Here is a 24,132-nt window from a genome sequence, read left to right on the forward strand (position 1 = left end):
GGGGGCTCTGGCTCACTCAGGCCGGTGGGAGGGAGGGGCACGGAGTGCGGGGCGGGCCTGCGGCGGCAGAGGCTGGCGTGATGTTGCACCAGCGTGAGGCGCGCGTGCGTTCTCCTGGAGGAGTTGACCCTGGATCCCGGGACCCTGGCAGTGGCGGGCTGCACAGGCTCCCCGGAAGCGGGGTGTGGATAGTGACCTGTGCTCGCACACAGGCTTTTTGGTGGCGGCAGCAGCAGCCTTAGCGTCTCATGCGCGTCTCTGGGGTCCGCGCTGATAGCCGCGACTTGCGCCGTCTCTGGAGCTCCTTTAAGCAGCGCTCTTAATCCCCTCTCCTCGTGCACCAGGAAACAAAGAGTGAAGAAAAAATCTCTTGCCTCTTCGGCAGGTCCAGACTTTTCCCAGGACTCCCTCCCGGCTAGCCGTGGTGCATTAGCCGTTCATGCCGCCAACCCCAGTCCTCTCCCTGCGCTCCGACTGAAGCCCGAGCCTCAGCTTCCAGTCCCGCCCGCCCCGGCGGGTGAGCAGACAAGCCTCTCGGACTGGTGAGTGCCGGTCGGCACTGATCCTCTGTGCGGGAATCCCTCTGCTTTGTCCTCCGCACCCCTGTTGCTGCGGTCTTCTCCGCGGCTCCGAAGCTTCCCCCCTCCGCCACCCGCAGTCTCCGCCCGCGAAGGGGCTTCCTAGTGTGTGGAGACCTTTCCTCCTTCACAGCTCCCTCCCACGGGTGCAGGTTCCATCCCTATCGTTTTGTCTCTGTTTATTCTTTTTTCTTTTGCCCTACCCAGGTACGTGGAGAGTTTCTTGCCTTTTGGGAGGTCTGAGGTCTTCTGCCAGCGTTCAGTAGGTGGTCTGTAGGAGTTGTTCCACGTGTAGATGTATTTCTGGTGTATCTGTGGGGAGGAAGGTGATCTCCGCGTCTTACTCTTCCGCCATCTTCGCCTCGTCCCCAGGACTCTTTTAGATGTTGACTTGCTTCCAGTCTGGATCTGGGAAATTTATTTTTTACCACTGTCTTTAAATAAATGCAGTGTAGTAAAATAGTTTTGAAGTATTTGTTGTCTGAATATCGCGGGAATGATATAATATCTCTTTCTAAGAATGTTGACTCATACTTTTGCTAATTTATTAGCTATATCCCCTTATTATTAGCCTTGTAATTTGCTTAACTCAGAGGTTTCTTTCTGAATCTTACAATCCATGTTCAGATGATTACTATGATGCATCTGTTTCCCTTAATCACTGGGCTAATGGGCATTTACTAAATTCTTCTAGTTATTTCTTCTGACTTAGATATGAGGTCCTCTTTCATTTATGTTCTATTTTTATCTATTGCTGGGGCATACTGTCTTACTGGCAGATTTTTGAAGCCACAGGGATTAAATGTCTAGAGTGGACACTTTGTTCCAGTTTGATGGAAGAAGACCAGACATTCCTGAGCTCTGCTTGTAAATCAATGTCCCAGCCTCAGTCTGGGTTTTAAAATTGCCCAAGTGGGAATGATAAGAGTCCATCAGATGCTCATTTTCGTATCAGATTTTTGTAAGGTTCAAATGACCTATTTAACGTCAGTATATCTTGGGATCTCATGAAATTTTCTCTCAATGTTCTAGGCTTCACTTGGCCAGCCTTTATTCTTTGGTCCCTTCCTTGAGGTGCCTAACTTCGCAACCTAACCACTAACTCCAAAGCAGACCTGCCTCTTGCTCTGTTTCCTGGCAATGATAAAATCATCACTCTTACCGCTGTGGTAAAGGAGGGTCGAGGAAGCCATGGAGAAAAACTCCTACCTGGGGACACCAGAGGCTCCTTTTTTTCTTCAAAGTTATGGTGTAACATTGCTGTGTTAGAGTAAGAAATGGATGAACTCAACCTCTGTCTGCAGCTTCCCTGAGAACCAAAAAAGCAAGACACAAGTGCTCCAAAGAATCTATGTGCCATTGTACCCTCAGGTGTTGGCTTTTGATCCTGATCACTTTTGCACTTTTCCACTGAAAGCCTACATCTTGCTTTGTTTTCTTCCAGATTATCACCTGGTTCTCCTGAAAGAGAAGGTGATACAGCCCAGAGCCTTTGCTGAGAAAGATGTGTTCATCAGAGGGAAAAACACAGGACAGCTGTTGTGGAGAAGCTTTTGGGCAGTTAATGGAACAGGTGAGGTCCTTTAAGGCTTAAATCAGCTGAGGGGTGAGATGCTCTCTAGAAACTTGGGTCGTAACCACCCATCTTAAATATTTCTCTCTGCTGATGTCATGGGCAATGGAAGCCCTCCTGTCGTGGCTGAAAACCATCCTGAAGAAAATCAGCATCATGGGGTGGGTGTGGGGAGAATGGGAGGAATGTCCCTGGCCAGGAGGCCGGAGGTGCCCCAGGAAGCTGTTTCCTCTGAATAGTTAAATGGCTGCCTCTCAACTTGCACAATGTCACATTGAATTTGAAACAGGGAACTTTTTATATTTTTCCCCTGATTGTGCTGGCACCTGGCAGATGCCTATTTACCACAGGCATCAATACACATAGTAATCAAAGGAAATCAGAGGCACAGATTAGCAACAGCTGCAAGTCATTAGTGACAGACATGGGAAAGCACAATTCCGCACCCAACTTTGAAATAACCAATATGAGTATTTCAGAGCATGAGGGTTACCGCAGGGCACTCGCTAACATGAGAGCAGCCAAACAATAGTTGGGCTTGTCTCTCAAGAGAGCCCTTCTTCTCAACGGCAGCGCCGCACTCTCCATATTAGAAACCAATCAATCACGCAATATTGGTCCTTTGAGTGTCAGCTCTCTCAGAGTGTGTGTGTCCATCTTCGGATCAAAGGTTGTCTCAACCAAGAAATAACCTCTGGCTGGTGGGAAGACTTCTATCATAATTTTAGTGGTGGGAGTTTGCATGTATTCCTGAGGAATTAATTATATCATTACCTAGTTGGAAACGGCCATATAGAGAGGAAAATAAGATATTCCCCTTTCCCATTTAATTTCATTTTTTCCATATTTCTATTTGAAAACCAGCTCTGATTGATAGCCGTTCACTTGGTAGTTACACATTTTCACTGGCAGCACTAACCTTAGCCTACTCCGGAAAATACTATTCAATTTTTAGCTTTTCCCTAATCAATTCATTCAGTGCCTCGGTGGAATACAAGTTGGTCATTTAAAAATTTCTAGCTGTTGCCTGATATGTCCCAAAACAAATTTAGCCAGCATGGGTTTCTATTTTAGACCATCTCTGGAAATGCAGATTTACTGTACAACTGGGTAATGGCCTAGAGATAAACAGACACAGTGAGCTGCTGTCTGATTAGCAGGACTGGGCAAAATTTAGCATCATATATATTGCAGTAATTGGACCATTGGACCATAGGATGTAGATTAAATTGGTCTCTTCACTACATGTGGTATCTTTTCCCTTTACTCAATATTAAGGTAGGATTATTATTTTTTCTGTTTTAGAAAATTCTCCTTCCCCTGCTCTTCTCCCCAAAAATATCTTCTGAAAGTTTTCCTAAAAATTCTTATAATAATAAGTAACTCATTTTGGAGATTAGGATAAGAAAGGGAGAACAATTCTTTCATTTAGTTCAGAGCCAACCATTAAGCATCAACTCTTTAACAGCAAGCAATGTGCTATTATTTTAGAAGAAAGCTTCCAGGGAACATGGATTCCATAAGGCCCATGGCACATCATAAGCATTCAGATGAATGTTACAGTCTTATGTGTTGTTTTTTAAACTTTTGGAGGAGAGAAATTATTTTATACTTGATTGAATACCATAATCTGTAGCCCTAAGGAGGAGTGAATTCTTGGGGTCATTTTATAAGGAAGAAAAACATGGTATTAATTCATAATTTTATTTACTCATTAATCCAGCACATATTTATTGAGCATCTCCTATATCGCAGGAAATTTTAGGCATTGCAGATACAGCAGCAAAATTAACAAATGACCTGGTTATAATGTACTTGATTGGTGATAAGGATATAGGCAACTTACGTTTGAGGTGGCAGCTTGACTACAATTCTTTATTGTATACAGCTTCTTTTTCCTTCCTCCCTCCCTCCTTTCTTCCCTTCTCTTTCCTTCCATCTCCCTTCCCTCCTTTCCCTCCTGCTCAGTTCCCTTTCCTTCACTCTCCTATATCCATGCTATATGATTTAGACATTAGAGAGACTAAGCATGGTTTGTTACACAGAATTATTTAATAAAGTACACATTTTGAGAATTAATCTGTATTATTTAGGCTAAAACTACTATAACAAATGAAACCCCAAATTTCAGTAGCTTAACACAATAGATGTTAATTCCTTGCTCATGTAACAATCTAATGAGGGTGTTCCAGTTGGTGGGAGGCTTTCCTCCATGCAGTGACTCAAGAACTTAGGTACCTTCCATCTTGTGACCCTGCCAGGCCTTGGAATCCTTTACATCCAGCTGGTATAAAGGGAAACAGAAAGTTAAGAAGGCACAGCCATTTCTTTTTAAAATTTTTATTTATTTATTTATTTTTATTTTTGGCTGCCTTGGGTCTTTGTTGCTGTGCGCGGGCTATTCTTTGTTGTGGTTCCCGGGCTTCTCATTGTGGTGGCTTCTCTTGTTGCAGAGCACGGGCTCTAGGCGCGTGGGCTTCAGTAGTTGTGGCACTTGGACTCAGTAGTTGTGGCTTGCGAACTCTAGAGCGCAGGCTCAGTGGTTGTGGCGCACGGGCTTAGTTGCTCTGTGGCATGTGGGATCTTCCCGGACCAGGGCTCAAACCCATGTCCCCTGCACTGGTAGGCAGATTCCTAACCACTGCGCCATCAGTGAAGTCCAGGCACAGCCATTTCTTAACCAACTTGGCCTGAAAGAGGCAAATGTCACTTCTGCTCATATACCATGGGGAGAGCTGACTGGATGGCCCTACCCAGATGAAAAGGGGATTGTGAGATTCTTAGTCTTGGGCTGCACAGATACTTTGAAGTGACAAGTCTATACCAAGGAAGTGGGAGGACAGGTATGAATAAACACAGTTGTATGTCAGGCACCATGCTAATTTCTGAAGATGAAAAATGGGTAAGTCTAGGGTGGTGAGGGCCACACAGATACACAACTAACCAAACATGATATCCAAGTACTAAATAAAGTCATATGTGAGCACAGATGCAGGGACAAATACCTCACTCTGGAATGGATTCAGAAAGCAGAAGCTTAAAGCGCTTCATCTAGCAGAGAAGAGGAGGAGCTGAGAAGAAGCTCAGTATGTCCAGATAGTGATGAGCTGCTCGATGTGTCAGGTGTTCAAGAATGTGGGGGTAACTAGGCCAGATCAGAGAAAGCCTTGTGGGCTGTGCCTTTTGCACAAATAACTAGAATGTGAATGTGAATGTATGCTGTGCATTTGAGGCTTCAGACAGGTCTTTTGATCCCACTCCTTTCTGAAGCCCTTCTTGGATATGTCATTACATATGTGAAAGGAAGCTGATGTTTAAAACTTGAGGAGTCATATGTGACTTTTTAAGATGAAAGGTGTTTGGATTCTGAGAAAGGAAGTTATATCCTTGGCAGCCTTGTTCCTTACTGGGTAGGAATGTGTCACCTTACAAAAGAGGCATGTTAAAATGCATGAATTCCCCCATCTGATTTCAAGGTTGACACTTCATCACACATTTAAGGTCCCTTCCCTTTCTCTTAATACTAGTAGTAGTGAATGTGCTTTATTATAATGCCGGAGAGAGCTTGGAGTTCCAGATATCAAAAGAGGCTGAGGTTGCCTCAGCTGTTCTAGGTGGAGAGCACCTTGTTCCGTGCTGATTAAACTTGGCCTAGGGGACATGCCGAAGAGTAGGGTCACTATGGGATCAACATGGGAGGCCAGCTGCAAGATACACACATTGCTTTTCCCAAAAGTTTTTATAAACAGAATCAAGCTTTTGATATCCCTGTATTCCTTATCATACAACACTTATCATATAAGCTTATCTTTATCATATAGCACTGTTAATTTCATAATGAATATTTGCTTTCCTTTTTCGGTAGATAGTCTCAAGCTTGTTAGCAACTATGATCACCCGCTTTCTATGTCCACTTACATTTGAAGAGAGACTGGCATAGTGAAATATATTTATATGTTTTATTTAGTAATCTAATGACTACTTAATGATATCTATTAAAAGTTGAGACTCTTGACTGGGCCTTGGAGTACAGAGAAGAGGGAGACAGAAATATGTGTGAACTGAGGTTTCTGCCTACATATGATAGACAAGATGCAGCTGTATATAAATAACTCTAATACAACACAAATGTGAAAAGTTCCATTAGGAAGGAGTGGATAGTAGGGAAAAAGAATTTGTTACTAGAGGAAATCAGGGAAGGCTGAATAGAACTTGAAGCTCAGAGAAGTTACCAGACATTGGTCCAGGATTACGTAGCCAGCTGCTGTCTGAGATAGAAGAGGCTCAGCTCTCTCGAGGCAGGGCTCCTGGCTTTCTGCACGATGCCAAGTCTGAAGGAAGATCTGAGGACGAAGGCAGAGGACACGAGCTCTCAGTTTTGCATGTAGGACAGCACATTTCTCCCAGTGGAGACTCAGCCAGTTGTGAACACATTTAGGGTTCCTTCAGAAAAAAGATGGTCCCGTAGCCCAACTACCAACACAACCTGAAGCTCTGACTTCTGTTTTTATTTTTTATCCTGCAAGAGTAAGTCCAATTATCCTCATTGCTTTGGGTGTCAGGAAAAAAAAAAAAAAAAAAAAAAAAAAAAAAAAGAGTTCCATGGGTTAGCAGGACTGCTTATAAGATATAAAGATAAATGATGACTACCAGAAAAAAAGTTTTTGAGAGGATGAAGAGACAGAATTTACTATAGATTGAAATGGGTAAGTGTTGTCCAATTGCCATTTTATTCTTTTACAGTAAAACACATAATAGAGAATGCTAGATTTCCTTTTTAGAACTTGGTAAAAATTATAGCAGATGAACATTAGGCAAAATCAAAGGGGAATTTTGCTCACATATGGAAGTTTATAAGGAATCTGGTTGAGTCTGGTTCCAGTATTTGCTGAAGTTTGTGGTTGTGTCAACAAAGATGGGTAAAGTAAGCATATTTTAGACCCTAAAGAGAGCAGCCTCATAGTCTGGAATAGAGAGTAGCTTTCAAATGGTTTAAAATGGGTGTGCTTTTCTTTCCTTCCAGCTGTGCCTAGTGCTGGGGAAGATAAACTGGCATGTTCTTTGTTACATAGCAACATACCCACCCAGGGGAGTGAGGCACATTAGATTTTCAAAATCTTAAGTCCTTTCAATCAGTTGATAGTGGAGTTGGGGAAAATAAACTGGGAGAAGCTGCGTAACCATTCAGTATGGCACTCTAACACCTGAAACATTTTAGCCACCGTCTTCAAAATAGAGCTGACCGTCTCATTGGTAAAACTGGCCAAATGACATGGAGCAGCAGTTCAAACACCCTTCCTGGCATTTGCTTCTGCATCTTTTGACCTGCCTTGACTGCTGCTATTTCTCTCATACTCCAGTGGCTATAATTTGAATCATGTGGAGAAGGACTTTAATATCCAGGTGAATCTCTTAGTTTTACTTTTGTACCTCCTTGGTTTTACTTACTCTCTATTCTGATCAGAATTGTCTTTATTTTATGTATTTGATTAGCCTTCTGAGCACCTATGGCCAAACGACCCTTTGGTAACCCAGTACTCCTTTGCTGTACCTCTATGTTCTCCTTGATGTAAATTCAGTTTTCTAAAGATTGGTGGGAATTTTGATCTTCTCTTTGTAAAACGCTCTGTAAATTTTGTGCTTAATAACTATTGTAATACAAAGTTTTTATAATCCCAAATCTAATACTGAATTTTTCTTGAAATGTTTTACGTTTGTTTTCTTTCTTCACTTCTATGGCTTAAATTAGGGGAATTTTGTGAAGACATTTAATTTTCCAAATCCACTTCTGGTCCTAAAAGAACAAAGCCTACATTTTGAAGACAAAGGATTTTTAAATAGACTTAATATTAGGAAAACATTAACAAAAATGTTAACATAACATATTGTTTAAAGCTTCTTCTAAGTGTTCGCCTAAATCTCCTCTGTGAGACAGGGACTCTGACTGGTGTATCTCAGTCCACAGTGTCTACACAGAGCCTGGTGTGTGACAGGTATTCAGAAATAATTTGTTATATGTTGCTAAAAAATATATTTTCTTGAGGTATCACTTCACACTGGTCAGAATGGCCATCATTAAGAAGTCTACAAATAACAAATGCTGGAGAGAGTGTGGAGAAAAGGGAACCCTCCTGCACTGTTGGTGGGAATGTAAATTGGTGCAGCCACTATGGAAAACAGTATGGAAGTTCCTCAAAAACCTAAAAACAGAGTTGCCCTATGATCCAGCAATCCCATTCCTAGGCATATATCTGGAGAAAACTATAATTTGAAAAGATACATGCACCTCAGTGTTCATAGCAGCACTATTTACAATAGTTAAGACATGGAAATAACCTAAATGTCATCAACTTCAATGAAGTTGAAATGAAGAAATGAAGATCAACTTCAATATGTTGATCTTCAAAATGAAGATCAACTTCAATAAAAATATAAATATATATTTTCTAATTTGTGCATCAAAGCTACTTTATGAGGCTGAGATATCCAGTTGATTCTTATTGCTCATGGTGCTTATGTTCTATAAAGTCATCAGAAACACTGAATTAGTGAATACTGAACCACTGCTCCTCAGGCAAATGCATGGTTAAGTCCCTGTGAGCCTCTGTCACAACATGGTCATTAACCGATCAGTACCTAGCCTTGCTTTACGTGTGTTTCTGCTTAAAGGCCACTTATTTAATATATATTGTGTATGCATTTACATTGAACTCATGGCCAACACCACTATAACTCATGCCTGAATGAAGCTTATCCAACACGTATTTAAGTCACATCACAGCCTTCTGTGCTTAAGAACACTAGACAGCACTTCATTACTACACTTGGGGACTATTTTTTTTTTTTTTACATCTTTAGTAGAGTATAATTGCTTTACAATGGTGTGTTAGTTTCTGCTTTATAACAAAGTGAATCAGTTATACATATACATATGTTCCCATATCTCTTCCCTCTTGCATCTCCCTCCCTCCCACCCTCCCTATCCCACCCCTCTAGGTGGTCACAAAGCACCGAGCTGATCTCCCTGTGCTATGTGGTGGCTTCCCACTAGCTATCTACCTTACATTTGGTAGTGTATATATGTCCATGCCTCTCTCTCACTTTGTCACAGCTTACCCTTCCCCATCCCCATATCCTCAAGTCCATTCTCTAGTAGGTCTGTGTCTTTATTCCTATCTTACCCCTAGGTTCTTCATGATATTTTTTTCCTTAAATTCCATATATATGTGTTAGTATACAGTATTTGTCTTTCTCTTTCTGACTTCATTCTGTATGACAGACTCTAGGTCTATCCACCTCATTACAAATAACTCAATTTCGTTTCTTTTTATGGCTGAATAATATTCCATTGTATATATGTGCCATATCTTCTTTATCCATTAATCCGATGATAGACACTTAGGTTGTTTCCATCTCTGGGCTATTATAAATAGAGCTGCAATGAACATTTTGATACATGACTCTTTTTGAATTATGGTTTTCTCAGGGTATATGCCCAGTAGTGGGATTGCTGGGTCATATGGTTGGGGACTATTTTAAAGAGTGAAATCACCAAAAAAAAAAAAAAAAAAAAAACACAAAAAAGTGTGCAAATATTGCACTAAACAGATCACGAAAGGGATATTTGTCTGCAGTATGAGAGTTGACACTGGAAGCCTTAGTGTTGCCTTGTCCCACCTCAGCTGGGAACACGCATGTTCGGTGACAAATTTTTTGCCACTCTGTGCATGTGCGTGAATGACTGAAAGCACCATGGGTTTTGATTTGGGGGTTACAAATAAATGTTAGCAAGTAGGTGAATTTGCAAATACGGAATCTTTGAGTAGTAAGGATTGGCAGTATTAGTATGTCCTTTTTGCGTATTTGGAAACTCCAGAAAGGAGCTCCAATTTCAGAAAGATTTGTCTGTGATCATCCAAGTGGAACTGAAACCTGTCTCTTCTGACTTCTGGGTCAGTGTCCATTCCAACATCCGCAGCTCAGGAAGTGGAGGGAGAACCTACAGTCAGGCTCATTAGCACACAGATAGTGCCCGTTTTTTGAACAATGTGTGGTGTCTGTGCTTAAAGTTATCAAGTTCTGTAATTTGAAATAACTCACTGAAAACTTTCTTGCAAATTATCTATCTGGTAACTCGTAGTGTTTCTCATTATATTAAAAACAAATAATCACTGAAATATTGTTCTACTATGCCTGTGAAAGGAAAAATAATTAGGGCTTATTCTCACATATAGATTACATTAGTGCAAGAGGGAGCATTATAACTCACTACTTTGTTCTTAGAGAACAGTCAGTGCTTGTTACATGCAAGGTACCACTATTAGGAGGAGGCTGGAGAGAGAAGATGAAGAGGAGGTGGGTCACTGCCTTCAAAAATATCTTGAGGGGGGCTTCCCTGGTGGCGCAGTGGTTGAGAGTCCGCCTGCCGATGCAGGGGACGCGGGTTCGTGCCCCGGTCCGGGAGGATCCCACATGCCGTGGAGCGGCTGGGCCCGTGAGCCATGGCCGCTGAGCCTGTGTGTCCGGAGCCTGTGCTCTGCAACGGGAGAGGCCACAGCAGTCAGAGGCCCGCGTACCGCAAAAAAAAAAAAAAAAAAAAAATCTTGAGGGTTATTCTGTGCTGGTTTTGTTCCTTCATCCTCTACAGATGCCAGATAATTCAGGGTGCTCAACTCTATGCAGAAAAACCAAAATTAGATTAAGACTTTAATTTTAGACCTATAGTACCAAGGTGACTTAAAACACAGCTTTATATCCTAATGTTGGGAATGAGAAGACAATAACTGTTGCTTATGTAATATTAATTTTACGACACTCCTCATTTTTCAAATTTTCAAAAAAATTTCCCATATGTATTCTGTAGGACATTAGCATTCTTATGAGATCGCAAAAGATACTCTAAGAAAAAGGTCTTTGAAGTCAAGAGAGTTTGGGTTAAATGTGGTTAACCAGCTTTCTTTAGTAAAATATTAAAGCCTACTTACTTTACTGGCGCCTTCTCAGAGCTGCTAATAAGCTTGTGTGCGTGCTCACTCTCTCAGGGCATCTAGTTGCAGAACACTCAGCAGCATCTCCTGTTCTGCAGATCATGGTTTGGAAAATGTTGTCATGTGATATTAGGTACAAATTCCAGGGAAGGTGAAAGAAGAGAAAGTAAAAATTTCCATTCTGCTAAGGGAGGTGGAAAAGTCAAGTGAGACTGATTACATTCCCCACCTTATACTACTGTAGAATCCTCCCATGTGAAATTAGGTCTCTGGCAGCAATTCTCTATGCATAGAGACAGTATCTACTACCTGCCCTCAGGTGAAGGGAACAGAGTTCCCTTGAGCCCATGCGGTGCACAGTGGACAAACCTAGTGAATCTCTTTCCTGGTTCTTGGGGCTCTGGGGAGTCTGCAGGAAGGATGTTCTTCACAGGCAAGCGTCAGGCCAAAGGTTTTAGAAGTGTGGAGCTTGTAGTGGGCTGGATGGTGGTCTTCCTCCCCAACAAGAGCTGTGTCTATACTGAACCTTTGAAGGTGGCCTTATTTGGAAATAGGATCTTTGCAGGTGTAATTAAATTAAGGATCTTGAGATGAGATCATCTTGGGTTATTTGGGTGGGCACTACATCCAACGATAAGCATCCTTATAAGAGAAAAGGCAGAGGGAGACTTGAGATGGAAAACCACGTGAAGATGGAGGCAGAGATTGGAATTATGTTGCTATAAACCAAGGAACTCCTGAAGCCTTCAGAAGCTGGAAGAGGCAAGAAGGCTCTTCCCCTAGAGGCTTTGGTGGGAGTGCGGTCCTGCTGACACCTTGATTTTGATCCTCTTGCCTGCAGAACTGTGAGAGAATAAATTCCTGTTGTTTGAAGCCACCAAGTTTGTGGTGATTTGTTGTGGCAGTCCTAGGAAAGAACTACAGGGCTCTAGGTAAGGAAAGATGGAAACTGACAGAGAGGTGGACAAGGCTAGAAAATGAAGACTGATAAATTCAGATGTCGAGGGTCATCTCATTCCAGAGGGTCTTCTGGAAAGTATAGATACAAAAATCTTTCCAAGCTTTCACATGGTAAATAAGGGTCACACTGGTATAAATAGCAAGCTCATGGCCAGGTACTGGGGGAGGACTGAAAGAAAGATGTGTGTGGTTTGTTTGGAGAGCAAGGTCACCACAGGAAGTGGGGAAGGATGTTCTACTGCCTGGCAAAGAGAAAGGGGTACCTCTGGGAGAATAATAAAAGATAGCTTGGCAGAAAAAAAAATTTCCCTTGCCTTGGAGAAATCAGTGGTATTAGTGGTCTTGTGAATGGGTTTCAGAGTGAGGTCAGCCCATAGCTAGCAGGGTCCTTGATTACCGCTGGGATCCACATCTTTCAGGATGCAGGAGAGCATACAGTGCAGGACACTGTAGTGTGAGTTTCAGGAAAATGTGCCCTAAATAAAAGACTTTCCACATATTCAGCTGTTGCAAATGAAGCAGGAACAAATTATTAACAAAGCAAAAATTTGAAAAATTTGTTACTGTTTCTGCCTTCTAGGAGAATGGCATGATATGTTATTCCCAAGGGAATGATTCTGTTGCTTTGGAAAAAGCCCTGATAGACTTTCTGACTGAGAAAAACAAGACTTCTGGAGCATATGGAGGAGTAATCTAGATCAACGGGGCTGTGAATGGAGAGGGAAGAGGGCTGTGTGAGGAGGACAAAGGAGGAGCAGGGACTCCCAGGAACGCGGAGGGAGGTGCCGCGTGGCCTATGAAGGAATATGGCTTCTGAACATTTCTTGTAGTACAGAATGGGCAGCACGCATCTACCGTTGTCTGGCGCTGAGAGGAAGTTGTTTCCTGCTCTGTGCTGCTCTCTATTACCCTCTCACCACCAGTAAAATTATACTGTGTGCATTAGGGACGTTAGGGATGCTTTAGGAAATGTAGAAAAACCATGGTGTCCAGTGCGTGTGGTGGGCAAGTAGAGATGGAGCAGCAGGTGGTGGCAGGTTGTGGTGTGACTAATTCAGCAGAGGCAGAGGCACATCCTGAGGGAGGCTCTAGGCTTCCTGCCATGTATGGCTTGCGAGTTTTGTCTAGTTATTAAAAGGAGGATTTATCCCAGAAGAATGGGGGGGGGGAATCATTCCGACTGGAATTATCTGGGCACCTGAGTAAAATCAGGTATGCTCAGGAGTCAGTGGGTGGGTAGGGTTTGGGTGTACTTACCTGATTGAGGGGAATTTATCAGCTTATTGTACAAACCACTGAATTATTTTATGTTGTTAAACTCAATTAACTCTGCTGAAACATCTGCCCTCTATATTCAGAATATTACTAAAAGGCTGTGTATGCATAAGGGTATGTTTGGAGGGGGAGAGTGGATATTAAATATTGGGGAAAGTGGAGGAAAACTATGCCAATTAGGTAATGCCATAAAGCCATTGACTGGTGATGCATTGAACAAGGAGCAGAGAGAAGTGGGGAAGGCACTCTGACAAAAGGTGTTGGTGGGACCCATTGTGGATGATTGCAGAAAAAGCAGAACGTTGTAATCTGGGAATATCCCATTGAACACTGATACGTGAAATCATTTTGAGAATGGAGAAATGGTTGGTTTGAATCTGCTTGGTAAAAACTAATGAAAGTGGGAACTGACGCTAAATGTGTTCCTTCTGCCAGATTATGCTTACTCTTGTTAGATATATAAAGGTTTTAAATATTCAGTGGTGGGTAGGAGTATCATATCATTCAAGATTAAGATTCCATTTCACCCAAGGCTGTCAGATTTCTGTTAGTGTAAGTTAATAGGACATAAAATATTATTACTTTAGAGATTATAATGACCCGCTGAACAAGGGCTAATTTGGGGAAAAAAATCCCCTATTGGTATTGGGGACCCTTTACTTTCCTATGATGTCTTCTCACGTGATTAGATGTACAGAATATGTCTTGTTTCCAACTCCTTCTGAGACTTGAAAGAGGATGAGATCACTCACTTCCAACTGGTCATTTCTCTTTGTAGATGGGAGAATCAGTGCTAATTGATACTTTTTATATTTAATTACACTTAATTTCTTCTGTCTGGCTGCCCTGAAACCAAGAAGAGGAAAACAGTGTTCTACACGAAAATCTTCTAACATAAACATTTCTTAACCTCATTTGCTGCAGAATTGGTTCAAATAAAGAATCCTTAAGATAAAAGCTGTTCAGAATGGTTTCTTTTCTGTATTTGATCCTGTCTCTTGAGTCCCTCTTTCTGGAATATATCCTTGTGACTTCTGTGATGGGAATTTTCTCAGTCTTTTCTTCCCTAACATTTAACTCTTCTGTATTCACTAGTATTATAATCATTTTCCAGTCCTTTTGTTATTTTGTTTAAATTAATTCCTTAATTAGGTCCTTCTCTCTTCCTTTGAACCATCACCTATAGGGCTCTGGTCACAGTGCTCTTCCCAATGGCTTTGATGACATCACCCCTCCTTCAAAAACCTAGTACTTTCCACTTCCTTCTGGATAAAGTTTCAACTTGGTCCCAACTTACTGTTCCCTATTTTCTACTATTCCCCGTACCTGTCAAGCTGGTTTTTTTTTTTTTTTTTTTTTTTTTGCGGTACGAGGGCCCCCCACTGCTGCGGCCTCTCCTATTGCGGAGCACAGGCTCCGGACGCGCAGGTTCAGCGGCCATGGCTCACGGGCCCAGCCGCTCTGCGGCATGTGGGATCTTCCCGCACTGGGGCACGAACCCATGTCCCCTGTATCGGCAGGCGGACTCTCAACCACTGCGCCACCAGGGAAGCCCTGTCAAGCTGTCTTATTTGCTCTCTCCCCGGTGTCCTGTGTTTTCCCCATCTGGAACATCCAGCTCCTCCCTATCTCTGAATCCTGCCCATCATTCAAGAAGCAAAGCCCATCTCTCCTGCTCTGGAATGCCTTCTCTGACGGCTTCATTCAAATGAGATCTTTCCCTCCTTTAACATCCTATGAATTTATTGGCAGTTGCATTGATTTGGCAATCTAGGGAGTCAACCTAGGGGATCGAAAGGATAGAAAGTAGGGTTTGGGCAAAAAAAACGAAAAAAAAAAAGGATTCCAGTATGAACTTTTCTTCTTGAAGTTAATGGTGGTTCAGATAAATTTGCTAATCTCCACTGTTTTCCATTTTCTTTATACCTAAGATGGAGACAGACTATTCTGAATCTTCCTGATTGTCATGGGGATTAACAAATGTAATATATGTAAAAGTCCTTGTAATCTGTAACGTCCTGTACAGGTATAAGTTATCATTTCTGCTGTTAGAGATCTCTATTATTGATTGACTCTATCAAAACTCTCTGTTGTTATTTAGCCCTCCTGTATCTATACTTAATCAGTATAACTCACTTCACCAGCCAAGGTATCAATACAAATATAATGACATCATATGTTATTTTTCTAATTCATTGCTTGATCTACTCCCTACCCCATACCTACTGTTATTAGCAGGAAATCTGTTAACTCCCTCTTGGAATTTCCCAGCAGCCCCCTTCTCTAATTTTTTAAAGATCAAGGGGTTTACTCCATCCAAAATGGACAAATCTTGTTTCTAAAAGGAAGGCAGAGAAAGGACTGAAAATTCCAGTTTGTCCACTGTTGAACATTGGTTTTGTCCAGCCTGGTGGATACTTCTGCATTCAGAAAAAAATCTTCTTGCAGCTCCAGATGCCTAGATAGGAGGGAGGGTACTAGAACTGGGACATTTCTGCCCAACACAGATGCTGCTAATAGGCAGCCTTGCAACAGGTGCCCCATTGGCTTGGCTGAGACTTCCTCAGAACACAATCCTACTTGCTTCCTTCTCTCCCTTCACAAGTGTCAGTCTGATCCGAAGACTCTCCTAATCTTCTCTTGTTCCTTTCCCCTTTAGTCTTGAGGAGAATTTCCCCCAAGAAATCTCTTGTATATCTCATCCTATCTTGATATATGTTTTTAGGAAGATCCAAAATGACACTGAAGGGTTTCCAGCCTCCCCCATACTTACTAGAACTCTTAGACCCTTGTTTTGACCTTATGCTCCTTCTTTCCTGGCGAGCTCCACTTTGGGACTTCCCTTTCTTGCCAGTGGACCTTGGGTAAAAGCCTTTCTGGTCCTTCCTGACAGATGTCCTGATTGTGGATTTCAGGGAGTTTGAGGTGAGTTTTCCCTCCTCAGAAGACTCAGAGTTTCTACAAATTTTCTCAGCCTATCCATAGAGCTCAGTAGTCAAGGGGAGAGACATCTTCTGTGTCTGCTTGTGATACTTATGTCCTGTTATATCCTTTTCTCAGACCACAGGGGTGCCTGTTACCCTTAGGCACCTTGAATTTACCCTTCAAAATTCAAGGCAGGGGGCTTCCCTGGTGGCGCAGTGGTTGAGAGTCCGCCTGCCGATGCAGGGGAAACGGGCTTGTGCCCCGGTCTGGGAAGATCCCAAATGCCGCGGAGCGGCTGGGCCCGTGAACCACGGCCGCTGAGCCTGCGCGTCCGGAGCCTGTGCTCCGCAACAGGAGAGGCCACAGCAGTGAGAGGCCTGCGTACTGCAGAAAAGAAAGGAAAAGAAAAGAAAAAAAAAAAAATTCAAGGCAGAAGCAGTTTAAGTTGTTTTTTAGGTTATTTTTTTCTAAAAACATTTTTTTTTTTTTTTTTTTTTTTGCTCCAGGTGACTTGCTATTTCCACCCCTGGACTTAATAGAGGCTTACATAACTTTAGGTATCCCTTCAGTGCATACCCTTTTCATACATTGTGTCTTACTTCACTATTGTAAGCTTCGTGAGAGCTGCTTCTTGTGTTTCAAATTGCTCATCTGTGAAATTGAGGGCTAGATTAATTATTTTAAAGAATCCTTTCAGTTGTGTGATTTCTGTGGAAGATATAATATTAGAAATGGGCTAGAAAATGATTTTCTTCCTTTAAATATTGTGTCCATTACGTTTGGTAATCTACCTTTTATTTATACATAACATTTTTCACTTTGCTCGCATGCATTACATAATTTGATCCTCAAATCCCCCTTGTAAAGTGTCAGTAAATACTAGCTGCCTTTTACAGGTTAGAACTTGAGACTTGTTGAAGTTAAATGACAAGTCTCTAAGTTCCTGGAGCAGTCACTGGGTCTGGTGCCCTTTGACCTACTAATCCCCTAATTAAGATGCCGCATGATATTTTCTTTTCATTCCCTGCCCTGCGACTACTAACTCATCCTTCATGAAGCACCTTTATGTTTCTCTTATTCTCAGCCATCTACACTTTGGGGCAGAGGGTTAGAGAAGATATCACAGATTCAAATGCCTAAAAAGGCCAGGCAGGATAAGAGACTGGGAAGGGGTGGGGAAGGCGAGGACTGACAAACTGAAGAGCACACATCCTATCTGAGAGGGGTAATCCCTGTTCAGCCTTAGCGCTTTGTTGCCAACCAGGAATGCTGGCCCTGGGTTGCTCAACTTTCGGTTTTTCAAGCACAGCTGGAAATATATATTTTAATGGGAAATCTGCATTTTGAGATGCTCAAAATAAATGAAAAAAAAAATTAAAATCCTGTGAAGCCAAAACACATCTATAGGTGCTGTTTGGTCCCACAGATCCTCTGATTTGGAGGTATGAGCCATGTTTAACTAGCTGTGTTAACCTTCTCCCCCCATAACCCACCCCCCCAAATCCTATGAAGTGATTTGGTGAATTTTGCTACTTTTATTAAAAGTTTGGTATAAATAACATAAATAACAATAGCAACCAATTGTTGGATGTCTGCTGTGTTCCAGGGAGTATGCTAGGTGCTTGACACACCTCATCACAAATTCTCTTAGCAACCTTATGAGAGATCTATTATTAACCTGTTTTATAGATTAGGGAACTGAGGCCCAGAGCTGACCTAATTTGCTAAGACCACACAGTAAGTAGTGGAACCAGGATCAAACCCAGGTTTCTGGCCTCAAAGTGTGTTCTTGCACTTTATTTATTATACCATATTACCAGCATCCTCAGAGAAGAGAGAGAAAGGGTGAAATGAAAAATGTGGTGCTTTCCCTCTTATGAAACAAGTCAAAAGTGGTCTCCTTGTATGGAGAACTTAGGCAAGCATAATCTTTTTTTTTTTTTTTGAGTGTAAGAGGTATGCTTTTCTTTGTGAATGTGGGTAGGAAGGGAAGAGAAAAGGGAGATTGCTCACAGTAGGAAGAGGTCCTCCTTTCTTTCAAAAGCTCTAAACCAGAAATAGACTCCCAACCTACTAGTGTTTGGCTTTTGTTTTCAGATTGTCTGCTTTGACCATAATGTCCTGTGAGATGGCCACTAGCTTACTACAGCTATCTTTTACTCCTACTTCAAAAAAGCAAAGTTCTGGGGAAAAAAAGATCTTTTGTTTAGGGTCCGAAGTCAAGTCCAAATATAACAAGATCCCAATAACTTCCTCCACCCTCTAGGGTTTAAAACCAAATTCCCTCTGCCCAGATGGCTTCTACAGAAAGAGCATTCCCCCACTGCTTCCTCTTTTTGTTGGCTGCCCACTGATTACAGCTAATGACTCCCAGCTGTACTGCCTCCGAAGACTAGGGGAAGATGAATCTTTGAAAAATAATTTAATAACAAGACTCTTCCAGGGATAGGTAGGGCTGATGCCAATCCTGTTGGAGCACTCCCTCATTCAGAATCTAGCTGGATGGTGGTGATTCGAAGAGAGGAGAGTTGCTATGTGCGTTTTGAAGCCCCCTTGGTGTTCCTTACAGGAATCTGATTGACTCTATTTCCTAATATTGGTTGAAAAAAATTCATCTCCAAATACTAAAAAAAAAGTTAATATGTGTAATATATACTTCTTTAGCTCCAATTCAGAGAATTTGAGGAAATATCTTTTAGGGCTGCGACTTTATCCAAGTAAGACATACTTTAGGATCAGTTTCCTTGGAGGATTTTCTAACATGCTTATATCATACTAATAATTTGATATTTACAAATTTTAAAACTTGGCATGCTGGAGTTTCCCTTTTGTCTTTGAAATATCAGGTTCTTTGAAAGATTTACTTCAAATACTATGGCCCATCAGAGGGAAAAAAAATGATCAAAGGTTACCAGTCATGAAAACTGTTGATAACAGACTTGTTCAGATTGGTTGGTCTTGTCTTCTCCCCACCCTCTTCCTCCTCCTTTTCTTCTTCCCTTTCCTCCTTCGCTTCCTCTTTCTTAGTTTTCTTCCTTTTCTTTACTAGCAAAAATAACAGTCTGAATTGCTGGGTACGCGGATGGGGGAGATCAGTAAAAATTTTACTGACCTAAAATTTGATGGTTTTCTCAAACCCTTTTCTAGAAGTGTTTCATGGCATTTGGAATCCCTCCTCCTCCATGGAGTCTTCTCCCAAAGCTGCAGACAAGATTTTTCCCATATGCCCATATAGAACTAAGTGTGGTGCTGAAGTTAGATACATTAAACCACTCAGTGGTTACTTCCTGTTCTTTCAGAACACTGGCTGAAGAGATCTTGAGCAGTTGATTACTGTGCTGTCTAGTTCTATAGTGATTTCTTTATGAATCATTGTATCTTCCTAGGAGATAATGTAGCTTAGTGGAAAGAGCATGAACTCTTGAGTCAGAGATAAGTTTGAACTTTGACCTGCCCCTTGCTTAAACTTTCTGAGCTTTACTTTCTTCATCTGTAAAATGGAACTTGCAGGGTTGCGATGAAGAGTAATATCATGTTTGGATACTGGTAAGATGTTTTATAGGCCTCTTGTTAAATACTTTAATTATGGTCTTTATTATTATACTCCCTATTCATTATATATTATATGCTTATATATTTATATATAAATATATATGTATATAAAATCTTTGTGGCAAAGAAAGTTTTCATAGGGCTTTCAGTTGGCTCAAAGGAAAAAGAGATAGTGGAATGTGGATTTCTATTATAAGGTGCTTATAATTTCAATCTTATTTTCATCTTGTTTTAATTTTCAGAGTAATCATGAGAGGTAGATACCATTAAACCCATTTTAAAGACAGGAAATTAAGTCCTGGAAGGGTTAAGTCCATTCCAAGGATAATATTTTTGGAGAATTTTCCATCATGGTTATTTTATATAAATTTGAAAACTTGATATTCTGGCATTTCTATTTTGGCTTTGAAATATTGGATCTTCTGAAAGGTTGTGTTCAGGTACTTGTTCCATTCAGGATTCTGTTCTATTCAAGAGTACAATTAAACATGCATAGTGTATCCTAGGGAAGCAGAGTCAACAGAAAAGCCCTGCTGCTTCTTTACAGCTACTACTAAGCATTAAGCCCTTAGAGTGCTGAGAAGATTTGCAGTTTGATTCAAGGGCTGACTCTCTTGGGAATAAGCTCAATAAGAGCAAAAGATAACTTACCATGAGAAACTTATTTAAGATTCTGGTTTCAGTGGAATCTCATTTTTCTCAATATGTGTAAAATCCAGAGAAAAATAGTGCATAGTATACTGTTTCTGCCAGTTTACTAAAGGGGCAGATAAGGAGCTTAGCACTTTAATGGGAGTAGCTTGCCTCTCTCCCTTCCTCCTCCTTCCCTCCCTTCTCTCTGTCTTTCTTGTCCCTTCCTCTCCCCTTCCCTGTCCCCCTCATTCTCTCCTCTTCCTTCCTCCCTTCCCTTCCTCCCCTCTTTTTTGTTATTCGGCTGGGGCTGCATGCTTCACACACTTACCACCTCTTCTTTCTGTAATGAAGCCCCATTTCCTGATTATAGAGGGAGGCATATAACCTAGATTAGGAGAGTCAAATTCTCTCAACCAGGAATTTGGATATTGAATGTAGACACCAGGGACAAAGAGCAAGTAGAGCTGGGTCATGTGCTGGCTGGACCTTAGCAGGGCGGTCCACAGAAGGGCTCCTGCTGCTGACACCTGGGGCTGCTTGTGGTTCTTTCCCTTCCTAAGGCCTGGTGGTTTACCTCTTCCATCGTTTGGTGAGCTATCTCAGTATCTTCCCAGTACATTATTTTGATTAAATTAATCAGAGTTAATGTTGCTTAAAACCAGTCCTGTATGGTAGGTATTATACTTCACATTTTCCAGATGAGAAACGGAAGCTTTTTGAGGATAAATAATTTGCTCAAAATCATACTGTTAGGAAGAAGCAAAGCTGGTGTTCAAATTCAGCTCTTCCTGTCTGAAAAGCTGATATTATATGTGCTATGCTTCAGTGGCTTAAAGTGGAAAAAAAAAACAGTTGGAGAAAATATTTACGATGCTTGAGATTCTCCACAAAACTTAACGGCCTTTAGATAAAAGGAGTTCTTAAGAATCAAAGAGGAAAAACTTAACATACTAATAGAAAAACTGGGCAAAGAACATGAATACCTATTTCTCAAAGAATTAATAACAATGTGTTATTCATGTAGAAAAAGTTTAACCCTATCAACAGTGCAGAGGATGCAAATGAAAAGAATGGCGTACCATTTTAAATCTTACTGATTAAAAATTATAAAACTAAGTTTTGCAAAATTTTGATGAAAACCTTTCTCTTGTTATAGGTCAAAGTAAAAATCTATGCAAACTTAAGAGAGAAAAATTTGTTCAAATAATTTAGAATCCAAATTTGTTCAAAACCTTTTGACTTAGACATTCTATGGAAATAATCAGTGATATACTGAAAGATTTAGGAACTAGGATATTTATCCTAATGTTATTTATAATAGCAAAAGTAAGAAGTAAATTAAATGTCTAAAACTAGATGTCTAGGGTATGATACAAAGTTTAAAAAAAAGTCCAAATATTCATTCACTCAAGAATTATTTATTGAGTATGTACGATGTTCATGGCACATTCTAGGCATGACGGAGACTGCCGTAAACAATATAAAGTGTCTATTCTCATGAGCTTACATTCTAGTGGGGAGACAACAAGCAAACAAATACATATTATGATCATATCATGGATAAATATAAAGCAGAGTCAAGGGGATAAAAAGTGGCTTAAAGAAGGTGACACATGAATCAAGATTTAAATGAAGTGCAAGAATAAGTTATGCAAAGATACAGGATATATCCATGAACTATTGCCATAATAATCTTGGGTACAAACCACCACAAAACTCAGTGGTTTAAGATAAGTTAAAATAATTTGTTCTCTCCACATAATTTATTCTCTCTGAGGTAGGTAGACAGGGCTTAGCTGATTCAGTGTGAGCTTGGCATGGCTTGGCACCAAGGTGAAAATTATGCCCAGGCCTGCATCATGTGAGTCTCATCCTTCTTGGACTAACAGGTCAGCTGGGGTATGTTCCTCTCGTGGTGATGACAGAGGCACAAGAGGGCAAACCTCGCCATCCCAGCATATTGCAAACTGTTACCATGTTTGCTGACATTCCATTGCAAATTCCAAAGCACATCACCCCAACAAGCCTGTCAATGGGACAGGGAAGCATATTCCATCTAGAGTGGGAGAGGTAGGTGAATATTTGATGAACAATAATCCAAACAATTCCATGAGAGAAGAACATCCTAGGAAGAAAGAAGAACATGTGCAAAAGTGCTGTGTTGGTAGCAAGCTTAGTCCAATTAGAAGGCTAATGAGGTTTAAATAGAATAGGTGGGGGGGAGAGTGAGAGAAGACCAGGCAAGCAGGCCTACATCCTATAGGGTCTCTGAGGCAAAGGTTAGGTAAAGAGTTTAGATTTTATACGAGGGTATTAGGAAGGCATTGGAAGTTTTCAGCAGACAAATGAGAGTCTAATTTACATGTGAATAACATGACCCTAATTTTATATAAAAAGATATATGTCTGCCGTAAGAAAAAGACTGAAAGTACCCAGATATAAATATAAATATATTTATATAAATATAAATAGCGGCTATCTCTCAGCAGTATGATTATGTATGTAATTTTATATTGAATTATTTATACTTTATCTAGTTTCTAAATATTGAGAATAATCATGAATTGATTTTTCAAACAGTAAAAAAAATTATCTTAAGATTAAAAGGAGATCTCTATAGAGATCTCTTAGAAAATTAATTAGCAAAATACATCAGTAGACTAGTAAGCCACTTTAAGTTCTAATTTCTCTGGTCTCTACACTTGGAAGAACTGGTGAGTTAAAGTCAAATTATATTTGATTATGTTTTGGTTATATCTATATCCATCGATATATAAAATGTATATTTAAATAGTAGCATATCTTTCATTTTATTATAAAATATTTCACACACACAGAAAAGTATAGACACTAATATAACAAAAAATCATGTATTTACCACTCAGCTCATTCCTATAATGATTTTAAAAATTTGCTTCAGATCTATCTTTCTCCCTACCTCCCTTCTCCTTTCCAAGTTGAAATCTTACAGATATAGTTGAAGCCCCTGTAGCTAACCTGATTCCATTTCTTTCCTGCCATCAGCAGAGGTAACAAGTATCCTGAACATGGAGTTTTAATTCTTATGAATATTTTATACCTGTACTATATGTGTACCCATAAATAATTTATAACATTGCTTTGCCTGTTTTCCATCCTTATTAAACGATATGTTTTGGGCTTCTTTAACTTCTCACTCAATATACATTAATACACATGCTTTGGTGCATTTAAACTGCTGTATTCAACTGTATAAAAAAATCATAATTTATCCATTCTTTTGTTTCTATTTTTTCTATTTGTTTCTATTTTTTCTCAGACAATGCAGGAATAAATATTCTTTTTTTTTTTTTTGGTACGCGGGCGCCTCACTGTTGTGGCCTCTCCCGTTGTGGAGCACAGGCTCCGGACGCGCAGGCTCAGTGGCCATGGCTCAGGGGCCTAGCCTGTCCGCGGCATGTGGGATCTTCCCGGACCGGGGCACGAACCTGCATCCCCTGCATCGGCAGGCAGACTCTCAACCACTGCACCACCAGGGAAGCCCAGGAATAAATATTCTTGTACATGTCTCCTTGTGAGGTTTCTCCATAGAATATATACCTAAGTGTGGCATTACTGAGTGGCATAAGTCCCTTTTAAAATTTTTTATTGAAATATAATTCACATACCA

General features: G+C 40.8%; 1 long non-coding RNA gene across 1 annotated transcript in view; it reads left to right on the forward strand.

Moving 5' to 3' along the window:
- Positions 1 to 500: 500 nt before the first annotated feature.
- LOC113631789 (uncharacterized) overlaps positions 501 to 24,132 on the forward strand; it is a 57,975-nt gene continuing 34,343 nt past the window's right edge. Inside the window, exons 1-2 of the long non-coding RNA XR_003437569.1 lie at positions 501 to 542; positions 2,023 to 2,151. This is a non-coding gene — a long non-coding RNA (uncharacterized LOC113631789). The remainder of the gene's footprint in view (positions 543 to 2,022; positions 2,152 to 24,132) is intronic.

The sequence above is a fragment of the Aethalodelphis obliquidens genome, unplaced genomic scaffold (assembly GCF_003676395.1).
Source record: "Aethalodelphis obliquidens isolate GAN/ISIS:26980383/991018 unplaced genomic scaffold, ASM367639v1 scaffold34, whole genome shotgun sequence".
In the NCBI taxonomy this organism is placed as follows: Eukaryota; Metazoa; Chordata; class Mammalia; order Artiodactyla; family Delphinidae; genus Aethalodelphis; species Aethalodelphis obliquidens.